This window comes from Lampris incognitus, chromosome 21 (genome assembly GCF_029633865.1).
Source record: "Lampris incognitus isolate fLamInc1 chromosome 21, fLamInc1.hap2, whole genome shotgun sequence".
NCBI lineage: Eukaryota > Metazoa > Chordata > Actinopteri > Lampriformes > Lampridae > Lampris > Lampris incognitus.
In genome coordinates this window covers 12,036,283-12,050,879 of record NC_079231.1, presented here as the reverse complement: position 1 = coordinate 12,050,879, position 14,597 = coordinate 12,036,283, and the positions used below count along the sequence as shown (strand labels likewise).

The window sequence follows — 14,597 nt, the reverse complement described above, 5'->3', positions numbered from 1 at the left end:
TCTAGAAAACAAATAAGGGAAGCAGGAGGATAAAAAAAAGGATATTAAGATAAGCATGAGTAAAAACGAGCAAAAATAAAAAATAAAAAAAATAGTTGGCTACTATTGGTAATATTTTATGTGGTTGTCATGGAAGTGTTTGAACAGTGACGTCATCATCATCTACCTGAACATGAGAAGGATTCCCATTAAAATAAACAGGAAACACTGCAATCATTCATTCTTCTTTTTTTTTTAAAAATAATTTATATTTTTTAGATAGTAAATAAAAAAAACAGTGTCAGGGGGTCAGAACATTAACAGAAATCACAAATCAGCTCACATAAAGGGTACATACATTCATGGTTTTAATAGCTTTCCTACTGTTAGAATATAGAATTGTTATAATGTATTGTTTGATTTCATTTTCAAAAATGAAAAAAGATCGTTTATGATTGGAAAACTTAGATTATGAATATGTGATTTTGAAAAATTCGGGATCAATATATTGGGAAATATTTTGCGTTCATTCATTCATTTTAAACGCGACGCGTCTGCGTGACGGAAAAGCCTCAAAGGGTCACGTGACTTGTGCGTCACCGAGGAGGCGGGGCGAGTCATTGCAGATGAGGAAGCAGAGCGAGTGAGAGAGAGAGAGAGAGGGAGAGGGGGTAGAAAAGGAAAGAGAGAGAGAGAGAGAGAGAGGGAGCGTGAGCACGCCGCTCCGGGTCTCAACTCATTCTGCATCCCAAACAGTTTTTTCTCCATAGAATCGGATTTTAGTTTCAAGCCCAGACCGGTAAGAACCGAACTCGTTTTATCCCGCACCACGCACCACGGCCCGAGACAGCGCAAGAGGCTTGTTTAATTCGGGATCTGCTTACTGCCTTATTATGACTGACGGCTCCAACTTGCTGATGGGAGGCGGTAGTTTGTTTACTGGCTGAAGGTTCCGTGAGTCAGTTCGGCAAATGAGGTTTGGATCCTCCGGGTGTGTGTAAAGATGACGAGAGGACACGTTCGGTAGCGCAGAATACAGTGGGCGAATAACGGTGGGTAAATAACGGTGGGTGAATTAAGGGCGGGTGAATAAGGGTGGGTGAATTAAGGGCGGGTGAATAAGGGTGGGTGAATTAAGGGCAGGTGAATTAAGGGCGGGTGAATAAGGGTGGGTGAATGAAGGGCAGGTGAATAAGGGTGGGTGAATGAAGGGCAGGTGAATGAAGGGCAGGTGAATAAGGGTAGTTGAGTGGGACGGGGCAGCAGAACAGCGTAGGTCAGAATGCGTTTCTATTGGCCGGACTAGAAACAGTCCCTTTAATGGCAGGTCGGTGGAGCCGCCTGGAAAACACTGCTATAGTATTACGTAATTTGGGAAACGGCGTTTGTGTGTGTGTGCGCACGCGTGTCTCTCATTACCTTGCTCTAAACAAAGCATCGACAGCCTTTCCTTTCTGCCTTTCTGCCCTTAAGGTCAAATGAGTTCATGAGGGGCTCTTGATTATGGGGGAAAATAATGTGTTAGCATGCAGCAGTAGTGTCCTAGACACACACACACACACACACACACACACAATGATATGCCATCATCCCATGCCATATCTTATCAGTTCAGATTTCTCCGCAGGCTGTCATATTTTTAGTTTTTCAGATGGTCTGGTGTGTGTGTGTGTGTGTGTGTGTGTGTGTGTGTGTGTGTGCACGCGCATACGACAGGTGCTAGTTTTTTGTATTGGCAGTCTAAATGCATTTAGATCTGGTTGTGTGTGTACATGCATGTATGGGTGTGTGTGGCCTAACTTGTAAGGCTATTCTACATGTGTGCCGAGTGTGTTTAGTCCCTGTGTGTGTGTAGTGTGTAGTGTATGTGCTGATTGTAGCGAGTTCTTTAATTTGTCTATGTCATCCGCACGTGTGTGTGTGTGTGTGTGTGTATGAACATGTGAACGCACACACGTATGACATTTAGTCTGGCCATTCTGCCAGCCAAGACGTCTGCAGTTTCACATTTAACTGTTCCAAGGTCAGGACACACGTCGATCTGAAGGACTAATGAGGAGGACAATGACCAGCTCGAAACCGAGGTCTCTCTCGTGTGTGTGTGTGTGTGTGTGTGTGTGTGTGTGTGTGTGTGTGTGTGTGTGTGTGTGTGTGTGTGTGTGTGTGTGTGTGTGTGTGTGTGTGTGTACATTATGTGTATAACTATATGTTGATGTGCTTGACAGCTGTACATGGGGACTCTTGTGAGCATGAAGTAGAGTCAGTAAAGATGGCTGGTGGTGAGCTCATTTGGTGTTTTAAGAAAAGTGATTGTGGTCATTTGCCAAAAAAAACCCAGCAATAAAAAGGCAGTAGGGTGGCCCAGTGGTGTCAGAGACAGCTCTGTAAGTTCATGTTTTGTTGTTTTCCCAGTAAGTTTATTCATACTGGGGATGTGATGCTCATTACCAGCAACACCAGGACATAAAGACAGTGTTTTAAAACATAAAATATCTATGAAAGATTATCACGGTACCTGAAAAAACCAGTGAGAGGATGACTGTTATTTTTTTCTACTTCTCGGTTGCTGTAGCTTGGTGGCTTTCATGTTTCTGCCGAAGTGCTCTTGAGCAAGACGGTGCATCGCCTCGTTTGTTTATTCGCCGTGAACTGTCGTGGGTGAAAGTGTCCGTCAGAGTTGTTGAACATGAAACGTGAATGTAAACGTGGAGATGTAGCGTTGAAGAGGATGGTTTCTTGCTTCATCACCTCATCTAAGATGATGGCGTTTATATGGACGTCTCCTAATGTCTGAGCTGTAGTTTTTCAGTGTAGTTCTAATTAATTCTGATTCACATAGGTAGCAGTCCTCCGTGAGTGTGTGTGTGAGAGATTGGTGAGTCATCTTATTCTCCCACTCAGCTCCGGAAGGTCAAACTGGAGCCTGTTGATTTATTTCTCTCTCGCTTTGTCTTTATCTCTCTCTCTCTCTTTTGTGTCTCGCTCTGTCTCTCCTTGTCTGTCCCTGTTTCACTTACTGTGACGTTTCCTCTGTGTCCTCTGTGTCCCTCCCGCCCTCCTCTGTCTCTGACTCGTTGGCATCGTCCCACACGTGTACAGTCTGCACATGGAGATGACCGTTTTCATCTGGCTGCTGCTTTCTCATTAGCCATCCATCTTTTTTTAGACGGTGGAGAAGGGGAGCCTTCGTGTTTACAAAAAAGGATGATAGGAGACGTAGCCTGTTTAAACAGCCATGCTGTCCCATTCACCACATCAGATATTCACTAGTTAAAGAGGATTTGTGTAATAATCCAGTTTGCCTGAAGTTCAATGTGACCAGCAAATTCAGTAATAATAATAATAATAAGAAGAAAATGTCATAATATGACTATTAAACATACCGGTTTAATATTTTAAACCATTTTCCGGTTCTCTACTGAAAATGGTGGATTTCTCCCTCCGGGTTGGGGATGAGTTGTTGCCTTAGTGAAGGAGTTCAAGTATCTCGGAGTCTTGTTCACGAGTGAGGGTAGGATGAAGCGGGAGATTGACAGGTGGATTGGTGCAGGATCAGCAGTAATGTGGATGTTGTACCGGACCATTGTGGTGAAGAGGGAGCTGAGCCAGAAGGCAAAGCTCTCAATTTACCAGTCGATCTTTGTTCCAACCCTCACCTATGGTCATGAGCTTTGGGTCGTGACCGAAAGGGTGAGATTGCGGATTCAAGCAGCTGAAATGAGATTCCTCCGTAGGGTGTCTGGGCTCAGCCTTAGAGATAGGGTGAGGAACTCGGACATCCGGAGGGAGCTCCGAGTAGAGCTGCTGCTCCTTCACGTCGAAAGGAGCCAGTTGAGGTGGTTCAGGCATCTGATTAGGATGTCTCCTGGGCGTCTTCCTTTGGAGGTTTTCCGGGCACGTCCAACTGGGAGGAGACCCCGGGGTAGACCCAGAACTCGCTGGAGGGACTACATGTCCAATCTGGCCTGGGAACACCTTGGGATCCCCCAGTAGGAGCTGGAGGGCGTTGCTGGTGAGAGGGACATCTGGAGTGCCCTGCTTAGCTTGCTGCCACCACGACCCAAACCCGGGGAAGCGGCTGAAGATGGCATGACTAGATTATGGCATTAAACATTATGGCATTATGGCATGACTAGAAAACATCATGATATCTACTATGCTAGTAGATATCATAATATGACTTCTAAATATCCTGATATGACTAGTAAATATCATAGGCTTTGTTCAGACTGCAGGCAGAACAGATTTGTTTCTCAAATCAGATCTTTAAGACAGACTGTCTGCACTGTTATTTGCAAGTGATCAGATGGATTTGTGTGTCCACACTTCACCAACCTATCTGCATGGGTTGCTGTGGTAACGACGTAGGCGTGAGTAACTACGTACGCTGGTGAAGCAGTTTACCAACGTGGAAGCGTGCAGTGCAGTACTCCTCCATCACACCAGACAAACTCCCCTGGCCTGTACAAAGTTGCTTTTTTCCTTTGTATGACAGTTGTATACGTCTTTGTTGTTAATAAAAGTAAAAAAAAACAAAACAAAAAACCTCAGCGATGGAGGAGGCCGGTACACATTCTGTGCTGTAGTCATGGTGGGCTCCATTTCTTTCACTCTGGTTTTGACATCGTCATTGTTTGTCGCGTTGCAAGTGATGCAAAAGACAGTTCAAAATCCTATTTCGGTAACCAGAGAGTCCGGACTGAGATGCATCAGCACCTCCAAGTCTGAGGCCATGGTTCTCTACCGGAAAATGGTGGATTGCTCCCTCCGGGTTGGGGATGAGTTGTTGCCTCAAGTAAAAGGGGTTCAAGTATCTCGGGGTCTTGTTCACAAGTGAGGGTAGGATGGAGCGGGAGATTGACAGGCGGATTGGTGCAGCATCAGCAGTAATGCGGACTTGTACTGGACCATTGTGGTGAAGAGGGAGCCGAGCCGGAAGGCAAAGGCTCAGCCTTAGAGATAGGGTGAGGAGCTCGGACATCCGGAGGGAGCTCGGAGTAGAGCTGCTGCTCCTTTGCATCAAAAGGAGCCAGTTGAGGTGGTTTGGGCATTTGATTAGGATGCCTCCTGGGTGCCTTCTTTTGGAGGTTTTCCGGGCACAACCAACGGGGAGGAGACCCCAGGGTAGACCCAGAACTCGCTGGAGGGACTACATGTCCAATCTAGCCTGGGAATGTCTTGGGATCCCTCAGGAGGAGCTGGGGGGCATTGCTGGGGAGAGTGATGTCTGGAGTGCCCTACTTAGCTGGCTACCACCTTTACCCAACCCCGGAGAAGAAGCTGATGATGATGATGACGATGATCCCATTTGCAAAAATCACATTTCATGTGGTTTTTCGCTGTCCATACTTTCTAAAATCAAACTGGATTCAACCTGGATAAACCAAAAATGGATCTGGGCTGGCAGTATGATCAAGGCCATAGTGGGATGAGTAAATATGACAATAACACAAGTAAATGTCATCATAAACACAGCCTAAAGTGAAGAGAGAGGTGGCAAAGGCAAAGGAAAAGGTGTATGGTGAGTTGTATGACAGGTTAGACACTAAGGAAGGAGAAAAGGCCTTGTACCGATTAGCTAGACAGAGGGACCGAGCTGCAAAGGATGTGCAACAAGTTAGGGCGATCAAGGATAGAGATGGAAATGTGCCGACAAGTGAGGAGAGTGTGCTGAGAAAGTGGAAGGAGTACTGAGGGGCTGATGAATGAAGAAAATGAGAGAGAGAGAAGGTTGGATGATGTGGGGATAGTGAATCAGGAAGTTCAGTGGATTAGCAAGGAGGAAGTGAGGGCAACTATGAAGAGGATGAAGAGTGGAAAGGCAGTTGGTCCTGATGACATACCTGTGGAGGCATGGAGGTGTTTAGGAGAGGTGGCAGTGGGGTTTTTAACTAGATTGTTTAACACAATCCTGGAAAGTGAGAGGATGCCTGAGGAGTGGAGAAGCAGCATACTGGTACTAATTTTCAAGAACAAGGGTGATGTGCAGAACTGTAGCAACTACAGAGGTATAAAGTTGATCAGCCACAGCATGAAGATATGGGAAAGAGTAATAGAAGCTAGGTTAAGAGGAGAGGTGACGATCAAAAGAGCACCACAGATGTGATGTTTGCTTTGAGAATGTTGTTGGAGAAGTATAGAGTAGGCCAGAAGGAGTTACATTGTGTCTTTGTAGATTTAGAGAAAGCATACGAAAGGGTGCTGAGAGAGGAGGTGTGGTATTGCATGAGGAAGTCGGGAGTTGCAGAGAAGTATGTAGGAGTGGTGCAGGATATGTATGTGGGAAGTGTGACAGTGGTGAGGTGTGGTTGGAATGACAGATGGGTTAAAGGTGGAAGTGCCCGGTCTCGTCAGATCCGACTATGGCCGGACTCGATGAAGCAGCAATCATTGGCAAACGCTGTCTTCGGGAGGGGGGCGGAGTCGGCTTGTGTTCGTCACGTGAATGCGTCTCTGTGTGTGTCGGAAGAAACAGTGGTTCGGCATGGAGTCGCCTTGTCACGAAAGTGGGGAGGCGGTCTCCTTCGAGACTGCCGGCCGGAGAGATGCAGTTGGCGAATGCATGCAGTACAAGGGTGGGTGTTTGAATTAAAAATAGGGATCGATTGGCCACTAAATTGGGAGAAAAAAGGGAAAAATCAGAAATAAATTTATAAAAAATACAAAAAAAAAAGGTGGAAGTGGGCTTACATCAAGGATCGGCTCTTAGCCCTTTCTTGTTTGCAATGGTGATGGACAGGTTGACGGACAAGATCAGGCAGGAGTCTCCATGGACGATGAAGTTCGCAGATGACAATGTGCTCTGTAGCGAGAGTAGGGTGCAGGTTGAGGAGAGCCTGGAGAGGTGGAGGTATGCACTGGAGAGAAGAGGAATGAAAGTCAGTAGGAGCAAGACGGACCTATGCATGAATGAGAGGGAGGACAGTGGAATGGTCAGGATGCAAGGAGTGGAGGTGTCGAAGGCATATAAGTTTAAATACTCGGGGTCAACTGTCCAAAGTAACGGGGAGTGCAGGAGAGAGGTGAAGAAGAGAGTGTAAGCAGGGTGGAGTGGGTGGAGAAGAGTGTCAGGAGTAATTTGTGACAGGGCACCAGCAAGAGTTAAAGGGAAGGTTTACAAGATGGTTGTGGGACCAGCTATGTTATATGGTTTGGAGACAGTGGCACTGACGAAAAGTCGGGGCAGAGCTGGAGGTGGCAGAGTTGAAGATGCTAAGATTTTCACTGGGAGTGACGAAGAAAGACAGGATTAGGAATGATTATATTAGAGGAACCGCTCAGGTTGGACGGTTTGGAGACAAAGCAAGAGAGGCAAGATTGAGATGGCTTGGACATGTGTGGAGGAGAGATGCTGGGTATATTGGGAGAAGGATGCTGAATATGGAGCTGTGAGGGAAGAAGAGAAGAGGAAGGCCAAAGAGGAGGTTTATGGATGTGGTGAGGGAGGACATGCAGGTGGCTGGTGTGACAGAGGAAGATGCAGAAGACAGGAAGAAAGGGAAACGGATGATCCGCTGTCGCACCCCCTAACGGGAGCAGCCGAAAGTAGTAGTAGTAGTACTAGTAAAAATCATAATATAACTATTATAATATGGCTAGTAAATATAATATGGTTATTAAATGTCATAATATGGCTCGTAAATATATTATATTTGAAAGATGTATGGGGAATCTGTACCCTTCCCATCCTCCGAAGGTGTTGTGCCTTGGTGGGGACATTAGGAGAACAGGGATTTGGACTTGGGATGTAATGGGAATGGGATGAGTAGGGAAAAAAGGCAACATAAAGTATGATTTAAGAAAGTAAGCCAGTCAGATGTCTCCATTTAGAAATGCAGGAGGCGGACCGGCTGGCTGGCTCTTTTGTTGTTTGTCTCAGTAAACTATAAAGCCATCACAGTAAACTGATTTCTACTGTATATCCACTGCTTTTCTATTTGAGTTTGTTTGACTCGTGTATTTGATTTGTTGTTGTTGTTCACATGTCTGAATGAACTGTAGATGTCAGCACTCGGGTAGAAATTAAACATGGCTCCTTTTTGTCACAATGTTTTGTAAACACAAGCGCACGATGAATTTCCAAGGTTTTTGGGCTGGAGGCCAGACTTTGGAGAACAGCAGGACTGGACTGAGAATCAGAGGCGTCTTACTGGGTCAGCGGTCAAAGGGTCAGCTCGGCTGTTTGGAAATAAATAAATAAAATTTCACAATCAATCCTAAAATAGATGTTTAATTATTGAAGGAACTCTTCTGCTTGTGTGTGTTGTTTTACAGTTTCAGTCAGGTGTTTGTGTTAGTAACTGGCATGACTTGCAGACAGGGCTTTCAACATGTTGCTCTAAGGCACTTTGGTAGAATCTATTTATGGTGACGGACATGTCGGCCATGACATTTGAGCTTTTGAACATTGCTAAGGTAACCATGAAGGCCTTGTCCCACTCGATCAGAGATTCAGAATCAGAATTTGGCTCTACAAACCATGAAGAGGAAGAAGGCGGTAGACAGATGTTAAAGCTGAGGTGGGCGGCTGGATGTGTGTCGTAGTTTCCTCTGTGATTCTGTGTTCAGTAAAATCTCCTCCTGTACCGGGAACCTGTTTTCTAGAAAAAAAAACCTCTTCCCAGACGTCTTCTGCTTTTATTTTCCTGTCTCCTGGTACATCTTACACCCTGCAGGTGTGTACACACACACACACACACACACACACTTACACAGAGTCGTCTCTGCTGATGCAGGGTGGCCTCTTGCAGCAGCTGTATGAATTATTGATAGACATCGTCTGTAAGTGGAGAAGCATCAAACCACGTACAGAAAGTGAAACCTGTCGTGCTGTCTTTCCCTTATTGTGTGCGTAGGTGTGCATGCATGTGTGCACACCCCCCCTCTGCACAGATTGTTCCGCCTAGAATAGGGCCCTCAGAGGATCAGATGGGGGCTGAAGGCAAAGGTGTGATTTGTCTCACTAAGCATTCTGGGTGGGACTGTCACAAGGACATGCAATCTGACCCCGGCAACTCATGGCTCCAAACTAAAAAACACTATGACAAATATATATATATATATACACAGTGCATCCGTAAAGTATTCACACCCCTTCACTTTCCCCACATTTTGTTATGTTACAGCCTTATTCCAAAAGGGATTAAATCCCTTTTTTTTTCTCATCCACATACAATACCCCATAATGACAAAGCGAAAAAGTTTTGTATAAATTTTTGCAAATTGCATGTACATAAGTATTCACACCCTTTACTTGGTACTTGGTTGAGGCACCCTTGGCAGCGATTACAGCCTCAAGTCTTCTTGGGTATGAAGCTACAAGCTTGGCACACCTATATTTGGGGTATTTTTCCCATTCTTCTCTGCAGATCCTCTCGAGCTCTGTAAGGTTAGATGAGGAGCGTCGCTGCACAGCTATTTTCAGGTCTTTCCAGAGATGTTCAATCGGGTTCAAGTCTGGGTTCTGGCTGGGCCACTCAAGGACATTCACAGACTTGTCCCGAAGCCACTCCTTCATTGTCTTGGCTGTGTGGTTAGGGACGTTGTCATGTTGAAAGGTAAACCTTCACCCCAGTCTGAGGTCCTGAGCGCTCTGGAGCAGGTTTTCATCAAGGATCTCTCTGTACTTTGCTCCATTCATCTTTCGCTCGATCCTGACTAGTCTCCCAGTTCCTGCCGCTGAAGAACATCCCCACAGCATGATGCTGCCACCACCATGCTTCAATGCAGGGATGGTATTAGCAAGGTGATGAGAGGTGCCTGGTTTCCTCAAGACGTGACGTTTGGCATTCAGGCCAAAGAGTTCAATCTTGGTTTCATCAGACCAGAGAATCTTGTTGCTCATGGTCTGAGAGTCCTTTAGGTGCTTTCTGGCAAACTCCAAGCGGGCTGTCATGTGCCTTTTACTGAGCAGAGGCTTCCGTCTGGCCACTCTACCATAAAGGTCTGATTGGTGGAGTGCTGCAGAGATGGTTGTCCTTCTGGAAGGTTCTCCTATCTCCTCAGAGGAATGCTGGAGCTCTGTCAGTGTGACCATCGGGTTCTTGGTCACCTCCCTGACCAAGGCCCTTCTCCCTTGATTGCTCAGTTTGGCTGGGCGGCCACTCCAGATTGAACTCTTTGGCCTGAATGCCAAACGTCACGTCTGGAGGAAACCAGGCACCTCTCATCACCTTGCTAATACCATCTCTACAGTGAAGCATGGTGGTGGCAGCATCATGCTGTGGGGATGTTTTTCAGCGGCAGGAACTGGGAGACTAGTCAGGATCGAGGGAAAGATGAACGGAGCAAAGTACAGAGAGATCCTTGATGAAAACCTGCTCCAGAGCGCTCAGGACCTCACACTGGGGTGAAGGTTTACCTTTCAACATGACAACGACCCTAAGCACACAGCCAAGACAACGAAGGAGTGGCTTTGGGACAAGTCTGTGAATGTCCTTGAGTGGCCCAGCCAGAGCCCAGACTTGAACCCCATTGAACATCTCTGGAAAGACCTGAAAATAGCTGTGCAGCGACGCTCCTCATCTAACCTTACAGAGCTCGAGAGGATCTGCAGAGAAGAATGGGAGAAATACCCCAAATATAGGTGTGCCAAGCTTGTAGCTTCATACCCAAGAAGACTTGAGGCTGTAATCTCTGCGAAGGGTGCCTCAACCAAGTACCGAGTAAAGGGTGTGAATACTTATGTGCATGCAATATTTCAGTTTTTTATTTTTAATAAATTTGCAAAAATTTCTACAAAACCTTTTTCACGTTGTCATTATGGGGTGTTGTATGTAGATTGATGAGAAAAAAAAGGAATTTAATCCATTTTGGAATAAGGCTGTAACATAACAAAATGTGGGGAAAGTGAAGGGGTGTGAATACTTTCCGGATGCACTGTCTGTGTATGTATGTATGTGTGTGTATATATATATATGTGTGTGTGTGTGTGTGTGTGTATATATATATATTTGGCATTTTTTTCCCCCTCTTTTTCTCCCCAGTTGTACTTGGCCAATTACCCCTCTCTTCCGAGCCGTCCTGGTCACTGCTGCACCCACTATGCCGGTCCGGGGAGGGCTGCAGAGCAACTACCACATGTCTCCTCCAATACATGTGGAGTTGCCAGCCGCTTCTTTTCACCTGATAGTGAGGAGGTTCACCAGGGGGATGTAGTGCATGAGAAGATCACACTACTCCCCCCAGTTACCCCCCCCCCGAACAGGCGCCCCAACCGACCAGAGTAGGTGCTAGTGCAGCAACCAGGGCACATACCCACATCCGGCTTCCCATCCGCAGACACGGCCAGTTGTGTCTGTAGGGATGTTCAACCAAGCCGGAGGTAACATGGGGATTCGAACTGGCGATCCTCGTGTTGGTAGGCAACGGAATAGACCGCCACGCTACCCGGATGCACCTGAAAAATATTTTAGTCTTTCAGAAAACCCACGGCCAAAGGCAGCATCAGCTGTCTATTAACAATATTTATTAATTGGTGTTAGTATTATTGATTCTTTCAGACAGAATTATAGCAGAGAGTTTTTGGGAAGTATACAGATTGTGTCCCCGTATTACTCTTGCTCTCTCTCTCTCTCTCTTTCTTCTGTTTCTCATGTCTTTTGTTTACAGCACAGTATCAAACGGCCATCTTAATTTCATCTCATAGTCGAGTCCTCAAATCCTGGATTTGTGTTTATTTCTGTACAGTCTGCAGCATCTTTGTGTTGTGGACTGTGGGTGTGGGCATCTGTGGAAACTTTGTCTGAATGTCGGGGGAAGAGCGAGGCTCGGGGCTGGTCTGATTGGAGATTTGAAGAGAACCTCCGAGAGAAATCCCTGGTAGATGGTGAACAGTGATCAGTCATGTAACAGCATGCCTGCAGTGTTTGGACTTGTTTTATTCGTCTGTAATGCACCTGACCAAGAAACACAACCGTTACATGCAAACAGTAATCTTAGGGATCCTCACTTTAAATTCATTCCTGCTTCATTCCTGCTCATGTGTTTTAAAGGCTCTGTAGAACTGTGAGTAAGAGTATAGAGGAGTCTGTTAGTCCTCTGTCATGTGTTGGAATGTGACCTGAGGGATTAGCAGGACTCGGTTGTAATGCATACTAACACCACTTGGAAAATTCATGAAAATATTTGATTTGCATTGAAAGCAAATGTAATTATCCCAGTTCACTGCAGGATTTTTACTGTTTTGACAAAAACGGCATATATTGGCAATGAGCTTGGATGAGGGAGTTGATGAATGAGCAGAATATAGCAGCTGGGGCGTCCAGGTAGCATGGCGGTCTATTCCGTTGGCTACCAGCACGGGGATCACCGGTTCGAACCCCCGTGTTACCTCTGGCTTGGTCGTGCATCTCTACAGACACAATTGGCCATGTCTGTGGATGGGAAGCCAGATGTGGGTATGCATCCTGGTTGCTGCACTAGCGCCTCCTCTGGTTGGTCGGGGCGGGGCACCTGTTCAGAAGGGAATGGGAACTGGGGGGATTAGCGTTATCCTCCCATGCGCTACGTCCCCCTGGTGAAACTCCTCACTGTCAGGTGAAAAGAAGCGGCTGGTGACTCCACATGTATCAGAGGAGACGTGGTAGTATGCAGCCCTCCCTGGATCAGTGGGGGGCGGGGCAGCAACCGGGACGGCTCAGAAGAGTGGGGTAATTGGCCAAGTACAACTGAGGGGGGAAAAAAAAGAAGAAAAAAAAAGATTATAGCAGCCAAAAGATTTGTCAAATTGTTTTCCCACAATATTCTGCTTATTTTTCAACTGCATTATGAACATGTATATGTTTGTATGTGTGTGTGTGTGTGTGTGTGTGTGTGTGTGTGTATATATATATATATATATATATATATATATATATATATATCTCCGTGTACTAAGATTCTTCAGAGAGGACAGATAAAAAGTGTGAGTGTTGTGGTGCTTTCATAATTCATGGACTACATCTCTTCAGCACAGTGATGTAGAAGTAGTGCAGGACAGAGTTGGACACCATGTGATTATTCATCAGTACTGTGCAGACTTGGTGAACATGGAAAAATGGAGAGAGAGATAAAAGGGAAGAAGAGCCAGGGAGAGTGATAAAAGGGAAGAGAGAGACAGCTGTGGTCTTCCTGCCTTGTGACGTCTGCAGTGTGAGTTTGTTTACATACACTGTTCACACACACACATACACACACACACAGCGAAACACACATCCTCGCATGGGTGTGTGTGCAGCCTCAGCTGCCAACTGTTCCAAGTATTTTAAGGGTGGGTTTGGTTTCGTTGGTGTGTTCCAGATGAAGCGATGTAGAAGGACAGCTGATTTTGAAAGATTTGATGTATTGAAAGTTAAAGGTGCTGTATAGGATATTCAGCACCAGCATCTCAGACCAAACCAAAACAAACCTCCCCCTCCCTTCCTGTTCTTGGCTATTATTTTGTTCAGTCGGAATATTGAGTTTTACAGCATAGTTATTTTATTAATATTAGTAACTTATTCAGTTTGGTAAGGAGCTATTTCTTCAATCTGCCGAGTGATCTAAATCCATGTAACGTAATTATTAGCTTGCTAGCTAATAACGGGGTGGTGCCGTGGTTAGCGCGGTTGCCTCACAGCAAGAAGGTCTTGGGTTCAAGCCCTGGGGTAGTCCAACCTTGGGGGTTGTCTCGGGTCGTCCTCTGTGTGGAGTTTGCATGTTCTCCCCGTGTCTGCGTGGGTTTCCTCCGGGTGCTCCGGTTTCCTCCCACAGTCCAAAGACATGAAGGTCAGGTGAATCAGCCGTACTAAATTGTCCCTAGGTGTGAATGTGTGTGTGTGTGTGTGTGTGTGTGTGTGTGTGTGTGTGTGTGTGTGTATGGGCCCTTTGATGGCCTGGTGGCCTGTCCAGGGTGTCTCCCCGCCTGCCGCCCAATGAATACTGGGATAGGCTCCAGCATCCCCGCCACCCTGAGAGCAGGTTTGGATAATGGATGGGTGGGTGGATAGCTAATAATTAGCTGCTAATGCTAGCTAGAGCACATACACTAACATGCACGCGCATGTTAGTAATTACAGATCACTAACATGCGTGTGCATGTTAGAGGGTTGTGACGTCATTCTCTGCTCAGGACGTCATGACTCCGCTATGTCTTCGCAGAGCGAATAGCTGCTTGCTGCTCGATTAATGTTCTGTGTCATACGTAGCTCCTTTAATGTGTGTTCATGTGCTGTCTGTGTTTTATTATGGGTTATCATTTCTAACCTTTGGCCAGGCAGTAGAGGAGAGTGCACCGCTATTCTTTCATTTGAGCTCAGATCCTTCCTTTTTCACTGAAGTAAGAGGCAGCATCTGGCGTTGTCTTGTCCATCAGTAATTATGGATCATATTCAAGTGTCAGTCTCCATCTGATTGATTTGGCTTCATGGCAGACGTTGAATTTATAGTTCTGGAAGTTGATGAGGAAGAGGATGATGTGTTAGAGGAGGAAGACCCAACCGTCGGATTATGAAAAACTTTTTGTAATCGGAGATGACTTCCTCTTCTCATAACATATATATGAAAACGATATGGCGAAAACCCCGGTTCTCTTTGTCTCTCTCTGCCCGGTTGCGTTGGTGATCAATTGTGTTTGCACAGGGCTGGCGATGATGGAGGGT

General features: G+C 46.0%; 1 protein-coding gene across 5 annotated transcripts in view; it reads left to right on the top strand.

The window, feature by feature from the left end:
• The first annotated feature begins 667 nt into the window (after positions 1-667).
• LOC130131835 (inositol polyphosphate-4-phosphatase type I A-like) overlaps positions 668-14,597 on the top strand; it is a 78,524-nt gene continuing 64,594 nt past the window's right edge. For all 5 annotated transcript variants that reach the window (XM_056301614.1, XM_056301617.1, XM_056301615.1 and 2 more), the window contains exon 1: positions 668-778. The gene's annotated coding sequence lies outside the window, so the exon portion shown is untranslated. The remainder of the gene's footprint in view (positions 779-14,597) is intronic.